General features: G+C 34.4%; 1 protein-coding gene and 1 pseudogene across 2 annotated transcripts in view; both read right to left on the reverse strand.

Annotated features, from left to right (window-relative positions):
• The window catches only part of MARCHF1 (membrane associated ring-CH-type finger 1), an 879756-nt gene that overhangs the window by 582630 nt on the left and 281300 nt on the right, over positions 1-15826 (reverse strand). The window lies entirely within an intron of this gene.
• On the reverse strand, positions 2005-2984 carry LOC116465875 (coiled-coil-helix-coiled-coil-helix domain-containing protein 2-like; annotated as a pseudogene).

The following is a 15826-nucleotide window of genomic DNA, read 5'->3' on the forward strand; positions in this document are numbered from 1 at the left end:
AAATTACTTTCATGTAGCTAAGGTCCCCTAACTTGGTTTGGGAATTATGGGGAAAACATGCACGTGTGCATGCATACACACACACACACACACACACACACACACACAAATACAGAAACCAGATCATTGGTCCTTGTGAGCTCTTGGGAAATTTGTTCACTAGACCTTTAGCTACTTAAGTGTTTTGCCTTTGGCTTCTCCCTATATGGGCACATTTTATCCAGGACCCCACTATTCTATATTAGTGCCATTCTACATTAATAGTCATCTTGACTAAGACACTAATACAGACATAATCTAAGGACACCGTGCTAATAAACTGTCTCGCACCATCTGGCTGGCAAACGTACATAGGCCTGTTCTGTGCGTGTAATCCTGTCTACCTTGCCAACTCAGCCAGGCAATTTGCTCATGTATTAATGTTTTCCAAATTGCAAAAACAGCCAGCCCCAGGAGGCTACTTTCCCCAAAGCCTTCTCCTGCCCATAAATGCAAATACATATTCACTGTAAATATCAAATTCTCTGAAGAGCACACAGGTTTGTTTTTCTCCAGTGAAGCCTGTCTTCTTATTTCACCTTTAGTAGTCAACAGTTTCTCTCATTTTAATAAGGCATAAAATTATCTATCAGTGAAGTAAATTGTCCACAAGAACACTAGGGACAGATGCTTCATTTCTTAGTGCCATCAGCTTAGATATATCAATTTACAGGCCCCATTATACCTTTTGCTGAAAAATCTGCATAATAAGAAATGATGCAACAGATGAAAGATCTTTATAGTAATTCTTATCCCCACCTTAGGTCTTCAACATGGCTTTGAGCTAGTTTACAATTTAGAAGATGCCAACTTTACAAGAAATAAAAAAAAGGAAAATTAGCAGAGAGATTAAAAATTTCATTTCATTTAAAATATTCACACATTTTCTAGAAAGCATATATACAAATGTTATCTGTATTTTAACTTAGTAAATTATTTTGAGGCCTCTCCACAAAAGACATCAAGTAATTGGGCATCATATGTTGTTCAGAGAAATGGCAAAAAAGAATGTGCTAAAAACAGACCAATTCATAAATTATGTCTTACTTTCAAACCCGCGAAGCAAGTAATGTGATCAGTCCTGAAATTAACCGTATTTAGTGCCTTCATCCTCACTTGCAATCCATTTTAAGCAGAGGAGAAACCAGATTTTAATGAAGCACATCTTCACAAATCACTGCTACAAATCAGCACCATCCATGTGGAATATTGAAATTTGAATCAACATTAAAAACTCATGTTTCCATTATTCTTCCCTGGATCTCAAATCTCAAACCCCTTCTCACATGTTGGATTTTTTTTCTTCTAAATTATTTGTTAAAATCTGTACCACCTAATGTTGCTACAAAATAAATATAAATGGTGGTTTAGACAGGGAAGGTCTACCCACTTACCACTCTTCCTTTCTTTCCCTTTCTTAGAGCACATGGCATTTTAGCTACATCCTAAGGAAACAAAAGTAGTTGCCAAGGTGATGCCTCTTCTCTGAAAACTAAAAAGGAGCTCAGATGGCTAAGAGGTGAGAAATTTTTGGCTATGGTCTCTGCGGGGTGGTGAAATAAAGTCAGATGAGGGTAGATATAGACAACATTTAAAAGTTACTGAAAGGTTTTTTTCATTTTTTATTTTTTAATAATCATCTGGCTGTCTCTCAGACCAAGTATCATACAAAATTAAACAAATATATGGATGACTTATCTTGTCACATGTTTTCTAAAGAAGCATTTCAAAGGTGAGTCCTGGTGTGATGGCTCCATTCCTGGCTCATAAGGAGGCAACATGGAATTGGTACCAAGGGCTTGGTCCCAATTTTTTTTTCCATGTTAGAAAGGAAAATAGCCAGACAAAGAAAGTACATTTCCTTTATGCAGAAAAAAAGGTAGATGCAATGGCTGGAAAGATTTTTCCAAAAAGAACATACTTAAAAAAATGAAATAGAATAGTGTATTTCACGGCATTCCCTCCAAATCTATGCTGCATCTTGGTCAGATCTTTGAAGACACAACCAGCATTAGGAAATGTTTTTTTTTGTTTGTTTGTTTCGTTTTGGAAGAAAATGACTTTATTCTAATTAACTCACAAAGAATAAAATCATAACAGCCAGTTTAAGGAGGCCACACAAACATTTGCCCAGTCCCAGATTCTACAGAGTAGGGACACCCCCCCTTCCATTTCAATTCTGAAGCAAGAAAGCTAGGAATGACAGGAGAGGTTTAACTGATGGTTACACTTTGTACCCTCACTATCAATTCTATTTTTATACTAAATTAACTTAGTTATGAGAGCTGATTTTCCATCTCTCCAGGTTGAACTTCTTGATTAGGCCAATCCGTTTGCAAGTCGGCACTGTTTCAGCACCTCATTGAAACCCTCACAGAGCTTGATGTCACCCTGGTTCTGGGCACACTCCTGAAACTGATCTCATAGAAGCAAGGCTGCTGCTGCTGTGCCGGCTGGGTTCCCTGAGGCTCCTGGTAAGTGATGTCAGGCCTCGCAGGCTCAGCACTTCATCCTCCACTGAAGCACCCAGTAATGGCGTGACCCAGTGTGTGCCCCACAGCAGAGCCCACAGCCACGCCAGCTGCAGTGGTTGCCATCTGGGCCATCAGACCTGGCTGCCGGGGCGCAGCAGCAGAAGAGCCAACTGCAGATGGGGGTGCCGCTGCTGGTGGCTGAGCGACTGGTGCTGGCCTAGGTGCAGCTCTCATCTGAGGGTCCCGGCTGGCCGGAGGGGCCATGCGAGAGGTGCGGCTTCGGCTTCCACGCTGCATTCTAGGTTCCCCGACGGCTTGGCCTCCAGACGTGTGACAACCAGCAAAGAGCTAAGCGACTTCTGAGAAGACCGGAAGATGGGAGGCGGGGCTCAGGAAATGTTTTGTATGATGTCAGTGCTGAATTCTAACACTACCCAATTCTGCTTCAGTCACATTTTCAAAAATCTGATTCCACACTTCACAGAAGAATAAACCTAAATTGACTTAATAGTAACTTCCAGCACTACAATATTATACCTGATGGCATGCAAACAGAGGTAAAAACAGAAATCATTTGTAGTGCATGTACTTCCTATTTTCATTAGCCATACTTCTTGCAAACTATTTTAACCTAGAGATATAATTTTTGCTTTTGTTTTTGTTTTCAACCTATTTTAGTTTCTATGATATAAAAACTCTCTAATTTAGTGGTAAGGTCCCTAAAAACAACTGAGCATTTGATTCAATATGCTTATCTCATTGCATAATCATTGTAATGAATATGTGATTTATCCCATTTCATAGGCAAACAAATTGAGGATTATGAAAACCAGAATACTATAATAACTTAGGTCCCACAGCTGATAAGAGAAGCTGTGATTATAGTTTTTCTCCTATCAAATTTTTCATAATAAAGAATTTCTCTCTTAAGAATGATGAATTTGGATAGTAACTTATTTAGTATAATTTGTTTGACTAATGAAACCATAGATTATTGTTTATTACTTTCCCCAGCTGAACCAATTCATTTCTTGAATATAAAGGTACATAATACATATTTGGTGAATTAAATAGAATTGCATTTTTGTGTTTTAAATGAGGTATATTTTAGATACCTAACCTTTACTTTTATATAAGGCATTTAAGTAAGAAAAGTATAAGAATTTCCACATTTTCCATGCTTTAGATTAAAAAACTTTTTATTTGCAGAATAATGTCATTATATAAATGTAATAAGCATTGCATAAACAGTAAAATAAGCAATTATAATTTGCTAATCTAAGCTACCATTTTATATAAATTCTAAATTTGCCGACTCCCAATATAAAGTAAATGCTTATAATTTGCTATTTTAATGCCTCTATGAATCATAAATTTGCAGACTTCCAAAATTTAAGTAAGAAATACTGCAAAGTAAGCAATGTTTTTTCAGTGTTCTAGTTGGGAGACATATGCTTCTATTTAATGGCTCTTTATTGTAAGATTCAACTTGTTTAGCTATATTGCTTGAACCACTATTAATGTCAAAGGAACAAACCACACTGATGACTATCACAATATATAAAACAAAACAGTGTTGTGTAAGTGGAAAAGCTGATGATTTCTTTTAAAAGTAATGAAATAAAATAAAACAATAGTCATCTATTTATACTTTATTAAATAAATTTACTTTTTAAGCCCACAAAGCCCGGAAAAGATATTTATTATATAACTTCCTATGTTCTATAGCTTGATTTCATAATCTCAACCAGTCCATTTAATAAGTTTTCTCTCCACTTCCTCTTTTAGTGTATTTCTTTCATTTACATAATCTAAGTTGACATATATCCCAAAGTACAGGATTGGTTTTCAAGCAATTGAAAGGCTTTCTGTGTAATGGATCTATTATTTGAATTACAGCAAAATTCATATTTAACAATTCTATTTATAAATCTTCATCTCAATCTCACATATACTTTAATTTATAATTTATTTAAAATCCCTAGATAAACCAAAAATATTAGTTTTATGAGGCTTTTCAAGCAAAATGAATTGCAAAGATTTAGCCCAAGTTAAATTTGCTTTTACCTAAAATGAGATTTTCAGCACTTTAAAAAATATGCCCTTAAGGGAAATGTCTTATTTTCCTCACTATATAAAGTACCATAATGAAACTAAAGATAAAAATTAAGGTTCTGAATACTCAGATAGAATAAAATTATTTTCTCCAACACAATAACACAAAGTAGTAATAATACCAAGTCATATTATGTTTTCAACAATAGCACATTCCCTTATTGGCATTTCATTTGCCAAATATCCACTGACATTGAGGCACAGACTGAAGAAATAATATGTAATTTAAGAGTTTTTGTGCATTATAAATAATGCATGGTTATCACAAATAAAACCCTTAAGTACTTAAAGAGAAGTCTCAAGGGCAAATATCAATAATCATTGTAACGGTTTTTCACAATATGTCTGCAACAATTGTGTAGTGGAATTCTAAGTACTATCTTGGTGCATAAAAATAATTTATATTATGATTATGTATTCTGTACTACTTTTCTGAATAGGCATGAGATAAGAGAGAATACTTATTGGAGAAAGTACAATTTGAATTATGAAAAAATAAATCTTGGCAAACTTCCGGTTTTTTTCAGTTATAGAAATTTTTGTACAGAAATGGGGGGGATTATAAGAATTTATTACTTTGGTTAATAAAATAACTATAAAAAAGAAAAGGCTATTAAAAACAAATGGTATACATTCTAGAAATCAAATCTTCCCAAATAATGTTTTGCTGGCTGATTTTAAATCTTGGAATAATAATATTATTGAGAGATAAACATCATTAGCTCTGAGGAAAAACAAATGACTTTTTCCCTCTAAGTAGGCTTTCGTTTTTCAAGTGTTGGTTCAGTTCACTACATCAGAGTACATTTTTATTTCCTATATCAAAGACCACTACACAAACTTTATAAATACTGGCTAAAAATATACATTGCCATGGAGATGTATCATGAATCTTTTCAAATGATTATCATTAGAAAAAAACTGTGTCTTATAATTTGAGGAAAACTTTTGTTTCAAAAATATAAAACCATTTATTTAATGATATATAAATTGCTAACAGCATCTAAGATCCTTTATTAATATAATAAATTTCATGTTTCATCATGAAAAGTTCAATATGCTTCACTAGTGTACATGCCAGTTATTATGAGTGATATTTATTGAACATTATTAATTGTGTATTATCTCACTGAACTCTTTGTTCTACCCATCTTCCATATTAAGGACTCAAATGTTCAGATTAGTAGGACCACATATCCAAAATTGGTAGAGTTAATATTTAGGCCTAGAAAAATTCATACTCTGTGTTTTTAATCAATAAACCACACTCTACTTCATTTTAAGAAATTCACGGACATTAAGTGAAAATGGTACTTAGGGGTATCAGTTATTTCCAAGAACTCACACATAATCTCTGTAAACGATTTTTCATTATGAATGTGGACAGAATTAATTTTATATAATTTTGAGAAGATAGATGGTTTCTTGAGAGGAAGAAAACACCTGTCAAGTGAATGACAGGAAATATTGTAACAATAATTTCAAAATGAAAGATAATAAAATTAAATAAAAACTAACCTTAAAAACATCTTTAGTAAGTGTCATTTTAATGAGGCACCTAGTACAATGCCTGGAGCACAGTATGTGTTTAATAAGTATGTATTCAATGCATGCAGGAGTAAATGAATATGTTTTAGTAATCCTAGGGTAACAGACCAGTGCCTTGGGGGAGTTGCCACATGACTTTGCCTCAGAGATGAAGCACAGTCAATTCAACCAACTGAATTTTGATGTTTTGGTCAATGTACTGAAAACTTTCTTTTATGTTTCTAAAGACCTAAGGATGCTGAAAAGGAGACAATAACTATTCAAGCAACACATTTTATGATTGCAGGAATCATTTCTTCAAGAGGGATGAAGAAATGATTCCTTTAATCATACAAATGTATTCTCTAGAACTATCCCTTATAGTGTGTACAATATTCTTCATAAATATTTTGATATGATATTGAATAAATCAATGTCCATAGTGAAATTGTTAATTAGAAAATTTTTTAGTCTTTTCAACAAGCAGTTATAATTGTTATGAGCAAAAACATGAAGACATAGAAACACAGATAGACAAAGTACAATATATAAAACAGAAAATAGATAGTCAGGTAAACAGATTAGAGCAGACTCTCAGAGTACCCATCAGTTAGGTTTTATCCAAGGATTAAAGTCAAATAAACACATGGAATCAATTAAAATTATATAAGATGAATGTACTCTGTTCATAAACAAATTAATCCTTTGCCAATTCCATCTTCATCCCAGGTTCCCAGCTAAATACACACTAGCCTAGACTAATTTGTCTATACTACAAATCAAAGAGATATTAGACAAAACAGTCCTCTTGTTCTCATCAAGGAACTTAACAAATCCTCATTGTACTCCCTAATTGATAGCATTTTTCTGTGTTTTTTTTTCTGTGCCTCATAGCATTTTTCTGGACATTTCCAAGCTAAAATACATAAAACCCAGCTGGAATCTGTCATGCTTTGTCCGCATCACTGCAATAATTCCAGAGTTGCTGCCACACTTGAAGGAGAGGATGACTGCATTGAAATAGAGCAGAAATTTAAGTAGAGACGTTAAATTGAGATATGACCTAAAAATAGTCTTCAAACATATGAATGAGTATTAGACAGATGAAAAGTATTTTCCCCCCTGAGAACCATAAATCAGGAATAAGAAGTAGAGTTAATTTAGACATTTGAAAATGACAATATAGTGAAATAACGTTAAAAATGTGTTTGTGTGTTTCCCCTAATGGATTTACTCTCTAAGATAGATACTGGAGGTTTTTCAGAATTCATTATTTACACACTTATCACAAACATAGACGTATTACTCTAATTTGAGATAAATTGGCATTCAAAGGTTCCCATGAGGAGCAAAGTTTGATAATTCTACAGTTAGGTTGAGAAGCTTACATAAAATTTATTTTATAATTTGATGTTTTCCTTAGTCAAGAGTATTCTATAAGTGTTTAACATAAAATACTATTCATAATCCTGGGTGAAGGCTCAGAAAGCATCTGTTTAAAGTCTATAAATCCAATGGCCAGGTGTGGCAGCTCATGCCTGTAGTCCTAGTGCTCTGGGAGGCCAAGACGGGCAGATTGCTTGAGCCAAGGAGTCTGAGACCAGCCTGGGCAACATGGCAAAACTCTGTCTCTACAAAAAATACAAACTTTGGGCTGGCATGGTGGTGTGTGCTTGTAGTCCCAGCTACTAGGGAGACTGAGGTGGGAGAATCACCTGAGCCCCAGGAGACTGAAGCTGCAGTGAGCCCAGATCGCACCACTGCACTCTGGCCTGGGAGACAGAGTGAGTCTCTATCTCAGAAAAATTAAAATAAAATAAAACAAAATAAGTAACCAAATAAGTGAATAAATCCAAAAGACAACTTAATAAGATAATCATAAAACCAGAACAATAGTGTTTTAGGACAAAGCAGCGTATTTTATACAATAGGGAGTATTTTATTTAAATTATATGTAAGAAGAGGTACATGCTGAAATTGAAACCGGTTTGACTTACAAACATACGGATAATTCTTTTTTTAGAGTGAATGTCAAAGAAAAAGTTTTAAGCTTCATGAAAACATGTATCTAAACTAGAATGATCCTTCACATGCTCCTAAGATTTAGCTGAGAGCTTTATATTTCTTATAGTCACTTAAATTGTACTTAACTATAAAATGTATTATCTAAGGCAATATTATCCTTTACTTGTAAAAGGCAAATAGCATTCATTAAAAAGTATTTTTCTCTTGAGAAAGAATAAACTAAATAACAAAATATGACATTGAATATTGTCATGAAGATAAATGTTTTTAATATTTTTGGTATACATCTCTAACGGTATGAAAGAGTTTTAGAAATAAAATATAAATTGGATTTGTCTTCATATCTGTACTCATGGAAGATGAACACATACCAATTAGATATAATTTCTACTAAAAATTGTGCACTTCAAAATTTGTTGAGGTTATTAGATCTCACGTTCAGTGTTCTTCCCTCAAAACAGAAACAAAAACAAAGGAACACAAGAAAATTTTTGAAAAGTGTTGTACATGTCTATTACCTTGACTGAGGTGATGGTATTTAAAATGGCTGCATATGTCCAAACTCATTAAATTATACACACTAAATATGTGCAGCTCTTTGTTTAAAATAAACAACATTCTAGAGTTGATGCAACAGAAACTTAAAGGAACTTAAATCTACTAATATTTCATTTACAAATATGGTTACAGTGAATGAGATCCTCAAGATTCTTGGATCCTCAAGATCCAAGAAAAGCTATTTTGATTCAGGAACCATAATAATTGTGAAAGGGTTCATCCTCAGAGTTATCTAGAAAGATAAGTAAGTAGTTATGACCCTTTAAAGGTTTGAAGGAATTCACTTGTGAAACCATCTCAGCAAGCTTGCTGTATTTTGAAGGATGTCTCTTTCTCAAGCTTTTTTATTTCTTCTATGTAAATCTGTTTAGACTCTTTCTGCCTCCTTGAGTAAATTTTAGTAAATTATATTTTCTTAGAAAATTTTAAAATATATATATTTATACAGAAATAAAATAATGTCTTAGAATTCATATTGAACTGGAATATTTATTGATAAGACATATTCTAAAAAGGCAACAGATAAATAGGCAAAGCATGTACACACAATTCACCAAGTAGAAACACAATAAACTAACAAAATGTGAAGAAAGCACAAAAATCACTAACCAATTAAATACACGTAAATTAATGAAGTATCACTTTTGCCTTGCAATTGGGAAAATATAATTTAAATAAAAATTTCAATACAGCTGAGACTTTTTGAAACAAGGACTCTCAAGTGATATTGATATAAGCATAAAGTGATGCAAACTATTTGGAAAGAAAATATATTAAAGGCTCAAAAATGTTCTTACCCAATTACTCAGTCATTCTACTTCTGTGAATTATTCTAAAATAATTTAAAAGGAATTTCTAAAAATGTTTTTATTGTATTTATGATGATTAAATTTTGAAACAACACTATTCAAACAACAAGTAAAAGGTATATCTATAAGACATTATAGTATACATCCCTAGAATTGTTGTTTGTAGATTTCTGGTTGGAAATATCACCTGTTATCTTCTGAATCTCTTTTTATAGCTTCACAATAACATGTTATAAAAATATTAAAAATGCAAAATTTCATAACAGAAAAAATACATTATAACAAACAAAGTAGTCAAAATCTGAGTAAAATTTAACTAATCTCAAGATTAACAGGATAGGATTAAGAGATCTTATTGAGATAAGAATCTTATCATCAGTGGCCCACACATTAGTAGGCACTCAAGCAGCAAGACAGACACCAAGGTGGCAAAACTAAGAGAAAAACTAATCAGAAAGTTTGCGAGGCTTAAGAAAAGCTGGTGGAGGAGGAGATAACTGCATTTGAACACCAGGAGTAAAACAGCCGAACTAAGGGCAGAGAGAGATCCTGAAGAAAAGGTGAAGGCTATTGTCTCCAGGAAATGCATTTGATTGAAGTGAGTCAAAGAAATCACCCCATTTCAAACAACAGAGCAACCTTGAGAATGACTGTTGAACGAGAAGCTAGGAGAATCTCTGCCCTCAATCTGTACTTGTTCTCAAATTTTAGAAGGTAATTTAACTGGTACCCAAATGGACTGTGAAAGAAATAAGGTCACACCAAATATCAATCTGGTGGCAAATAACAGCTCTTAATAGAATGGGAAATTTTAACACATCTCTCTCTCTCTGTCATTGACAGATCCTGTGGATTAAAAATTAAAAAATAAAATACAGAAAGTGTTGAATTATATCTTCTTGATTTAATAATTATGCATCGGATTATGTATTCCATAACACATGCACATCATTTTTAATATTGTTAAATATTTGAAACATAGTTAAGGTCATTTAAAAACCTTTTTATAGTGAAAAATTACAAACATATGTAAAAATAGGGACAACAGGGGATAATTGTCACCAGGTTTTTTTTATATATATATATAAAATGAATTGCACACAGTTAATGTGTACAATGTGTGCACCCAGAAAAGCAAATCACTTGAAAATTAAGAATACATAGTTTCCTAACAGGTGAGTTAAAGAAAAATGCAAATATGAAGTAAGAACTACTTGCAATCATTGTCAGCAAATATTGGCTTGAAATACTATATCTCAAATACAGGCTACAAACTGGAGATTCAAAAATAAATAAAAGATCACCCATCTACAAGTAGTTTATAGTCAAATTGGAAATTATGCTCAAAAGGCAATTGTAATATTGTGTTAGAAATGTTGTAGTGTGACTAAATACTGGATATGTGACAAAAAACAGCATTTAATTTGTGAAATTTCAGAGAAATTTGACTAAAGGAAATATCTAAGCAGAGTAATGATGTGCTAGTGAAGTGGGAAGTATGTGTATACTTGTGTGTGTGTGTGTGTGTTTATATGGAGGATCCCAATAATTAGGTTTAAAAAAAGATGACTCAAAATGTGCATGTCTGGCACCTTTTTTCCACACTTACTCCAAGGTACAATGTGTACAAAGTCATCATGTTGGTCAGGGATATATGCAAACAATCAACAACAAGGTCTCTTCTCACTGAGGCTTACTTGGCTACTGCTGTTGCTGGATGTCTAACCTGCCTACAACAAGGACAAGTAATGAGGCCTCAATGATTGTACCAGTAGTCAGCTGGGGGAACCAGCCAGCCACTGGGCACCAGGCTGTTTACCTTAAGTCCCTTCCATCATGATGTGAACAGAGAGTTGTACTCACCGGAATAGACACTTATTCTGGATATGCATCTGTCTTCCCTGACAAAAATGTTTCTGCAAGCCTTAACATCTGCGGACTCCAGTAAGGCCATATTCACTATCATGTATCACACACAACACTGGTTTCAACCAAAGAACAACATGTACTCCATCATTCAGTGGCAGCTAACCTGACAGAAGGTGGGGGAGCTGACTGAGGGCTCAGTTAAGGCATTCTGTGAAGTTGGAGTGCAGTTCAACGGGATGTGATATATATAGATTAAACAGGTTTATAATGCTGTCTCTTCTATATCCAGAATACTTGGGGCAAGAATACAAGGGTGTACTGGAAGTTGTTCCTCTCTCTATTAGGACCAATAACCAACTTACAGAATTTTACTTACATTTACCAAAACTTTTGTCTGCAGTGCTTCAGAGTTCTTCATTTCCAAGGGTATAATGTTTTCTCCAAGAGATAAAAATACTGTTTTAATTTAATTGGATATTGAAACTGCCACCAGTCCACTATTGAGTTCTCATCTTATTGAACCCATTGATAAAGAAGAAAGTTACTTTACTGGTTATGTTGATTGATCTCAATTATCAGAAGAAATTGGTTTCTTGATCTACACTGGAGCAGAAAAGATAATGTCTAGAACACAGGGGATTTTCTAAAGCTTTTCTTATTATTCCACATCCAACGGTAAAAGTTAAGGAAAACTTAGATCAATCCTATGAATAGAATACCACATAATTTAAAACGCTCTGTAAATGGGTTTTACACTCCACAAGTAAAGAACCTTGGTAATTTGAAGGTCTGGTTAATAACTGGGTAAGATGGAATGCATGCTAGAACAATGAAGTTATATTCAAACAGAAGTGAGGCCATTAGCAGTAGATTTATATAATTTCTTCCTTATTTATCTGCTTATATTAACTTACTTTTTCCACTTTCTTTCTCCTATTGTTTTACAGTAGAAGTACTGGAGATAGTATACCTTAAAATGTGGTTTTTAAATTACAGTAGACCCAATTGGACTATAACTAAAACACAGGAGGAATTACCATCCCCAGAAATTAATCTGGGGACTGATGCAACATTTTTCTTCCTTTTGGAGAAGAGAGTAAGATCCTCTTCATTTTTATAAAAACGGATTTTATCATACTAAGTAGAAATGTCAAACGCAACTAATACTATTGTTGTGTAGAATTTACACATGGACAGGAGGTTGCAAATAGACACCACTGAGAAATGAAAAGTAATAACTAGATCAATCTCTTGTCCCTTTGCTCTCAGCCTCCATTCTCACTCTTCTGTGCTCTGTTACAAAGAGTCTATGACACCACAAACTATATTTCCCAGATTCTCCTGGTTAAGTTTTCAATTAGAGTTGAATATTAGAACCCAGGAGAAATGGAATAGTGATTCCCTACATTTCAAGTTTCTGGCAGCGTCTCTCACAGGACAATTCAGCAGAAGTTTTAGCACTGAAGGGGAGGGCAGTGGCGGTGAGGATCCTGGTGGTCCCTTCAGGCTAGAAATAAACTCCTGGGCATCTGTATTCCAGCAACAGAAGCCTTCTCAGCACAGAAGCCTTCTCAGCACAGCACCCTTAGCGTATGGGTAAAATTTGTGCATCTCCAGCCCGGAAGAGAAAAACCAGTAATTAACTCTTGAGTTGCTTTAATTTTTCTTCTCTTTTGCCCCTTATATTTCTCTTTTGTTCCTGCAGCTCTTCTGACACTGTTATAATCAATATAATATTAATATCATATGTTTTGAGTTTGAAATAACTAGTGTTATTTTTGTTATCTGTTTAGCACATGTCCAAATTTCACCTTTCTAGGGCTGAACTGTATGGTCAGAAAAAGAAGAGGAAATAATTTAAACTCTAATCCTCTCTCAGTTACTAAAGGTATGCATACTGATTTTGAAGCCAGCAGCCTGCCATGAGCCCAGGTTAGTGAAGGGAGGATAATGTTGTAGTGCAATAGAGGTACAGGTCAACTAAACTAAGACTGAAATGACACGGACAACAGGGAATTACATTATGCCCTCCAGTTCAAGGTGCAGCCAAGTTGGCCCAAAAACAGACGCTAGTCTCCAGTAAAGTCCGGAGAGAACAGAGTAAGATTTGAGCAGTGGATGTCAGTGGCCATGGACCTGCCTCCATTGCCATAAGGTTATATAAGCCCTGCTTTCGTATCACTCTTACCTAAGAGAGCAAGGGAATAGGAATGAAAGTGCATTTACAAGTATCCCCAAAGACTGAGAGTTATCTAATATGATTGTGATATAAAAACCTGACAAATACTACACAAATATAAAGATAGTTTAAGAATATGAAACCAAATATTCAAAGCAAACTTCAGGAAAACTGAATTCAGAAACATGACTAGGTGTTGTTTGCCACTGGATTGCAAATTTTTTTTTTTGAGATGGAGTCTCGCTCTGTCACCCAGGCTGGAGTGCAGTGGCGCGATCTCTGCTCACTGCAAGCTCCTTCTTCCAGGTTCACACCATTCTCCTGCCTCAGCCTCCCGAGTAGCTGGGACTACAGGCGCCCGCCACCGTGCCCGGCTGATTTTTTGTATTTTTAGTAGAGACAGGGTTTCACCGTGTTAGCCAGGATGGTCTCGATCTCCTGACCTCATGATCCGCCCGTCTCAGCCTCCCAAAGTGCTGGGATTACAGGCGTGAGCCACCGCACCCTGCCTGGATTGCAAATTTAAAAAACACAATGATTAATCTATTGGATGCTTATCAAAAAATATACCCTCAATTCAAAGAAAAGAACTGTGATCATCTGACTGCTAAAAGTAATTTAATAATATTTAAATATTTCTGAGAAACACTCTAAGTTAAATAGAAATATAAGAACACATCTTTACTCTATGAAAGATAGCTGTATCATAACAATAAAAATACCATCCAAAAATCCATTAACAGTAAATAAACCAAAAGCAATCCCATTAAAGTCTGAAGTTGCCCATTATCATCGCTAATAGTTAACAATGCTTAACAATGGCCTAAACATTTTAGTCGATACAACAAAATGCTAACCACAAATAATACCTATAGTTGTTAGAAGGGAGAAAACAGAATTATGAGAGGTCTCCTTGAATATAAGTTGAGAGATCAGACTTCAAGCCCAGAACAGCCTGGATTATACTCCAGGGCCTATTCCTCACTAGCCACCACTCAATAGCATCAGGAACTTCAGATAGTTACTTAACCTTAGTACCTCAGTTTACTCATTTGTAAAATAAGCATAGTAATAGCATATATGACTAGTGTGATTGTGAGGATAAATGAGGTAATATAGGTGAAAAAAAAACAAATGCCTGAGAAGTGGTAAATGTGTTTGCTATATTACACACACACAAACACACACACACACAACAACCTTAGTCAAGTCATTTTCACTCATTTCTATTGATGATTTTTGTCCATAAAATGAAAATAAAAATTGCCTTCTCAGCATTTATGGTGTCAAAGGTATGAAATAAAATGATGTATATTTAAGTGATTTTTGATACTATCACATAATACAATTATAATAAACCATAATCACTAATTATAGTTTCATTATGAACTGTATCTGTTACTGTAAAAAAGTAACCAAACTTTCATTCCTATCTCTGAAATTATTCTAAAAGTAAAAAGAAAAACCAAAACTCAACTAAAAAATTTCAACTTTTTAAATTTAAAATTTGTGCCTCAAGGACATGAACAGACACTTCTCAAAAGTAGACATACAAGCAGCCAACAAACATAAAAATAATCAGTATCACTAATCGTCAGAGAAATGCAAATCAAACCACAATGACATACCATCTCACACAGTCAGAATAGCTACGATTAAGGAGTCAAAAAATAACAGATACTGACGAGACTGAGGAGAAAGGGGAACGCTCATACAGTGCTGCTGGGAAAGTGGCTTTGTTAAGCCACTGTGGAAAGCAGTATGATGATTTCTTAAAGAACTAAAAATAGAACTAACATTTGACCCAGCAATCCCATTACTGGGTATATACCCAAAGGGAAATAAATCATTCTACCTAAAAGACACATGCACTCATATGTTCACTGCAGCCCTATTCACAATAGCAAAGACATGGAATCATCAATTGGTGTCCATCGATGGTGGACTGTCTAAAGAAAATGTGGTACCTATATATTATGGAATACTATGCAGCCATAAAAAGAACAAAATCATATCCTTTGCAGCAATATGGATGCAGCCAGAGGTCATTATCCTAAGCAAACTAATACAGAAACAGAAAACCAAATATTGCACGTTCCCACTTATAAATAGAAGCTAAATCTTGGGTTCCTGTGGACATAAAATTGGGAACAATAGACACTGGGGTCTTCAAAAGGAAGAAGAGGGGAAGGAGGGAAACGGCTGAAAAACTTCCTATTTGGTACTATGTT

This window comes from Hylobates moloch, unplaced genomic scaffold (genome assembly GCF_009828535.3).
Source record: "Hylobates moloch isolate HMO894 unplaced genomic scaffold, HMol_V3 SCAFFOLD_3, whole genome shotgun sequence".
In the NCBI taxonomy this organism is placed as follows: domain Eukaryota; kingdom Metazoa; phylum Chordata; class Mammalia; order Primates; family Hylobatidae; genus Hylobates; species Hylobates moloch.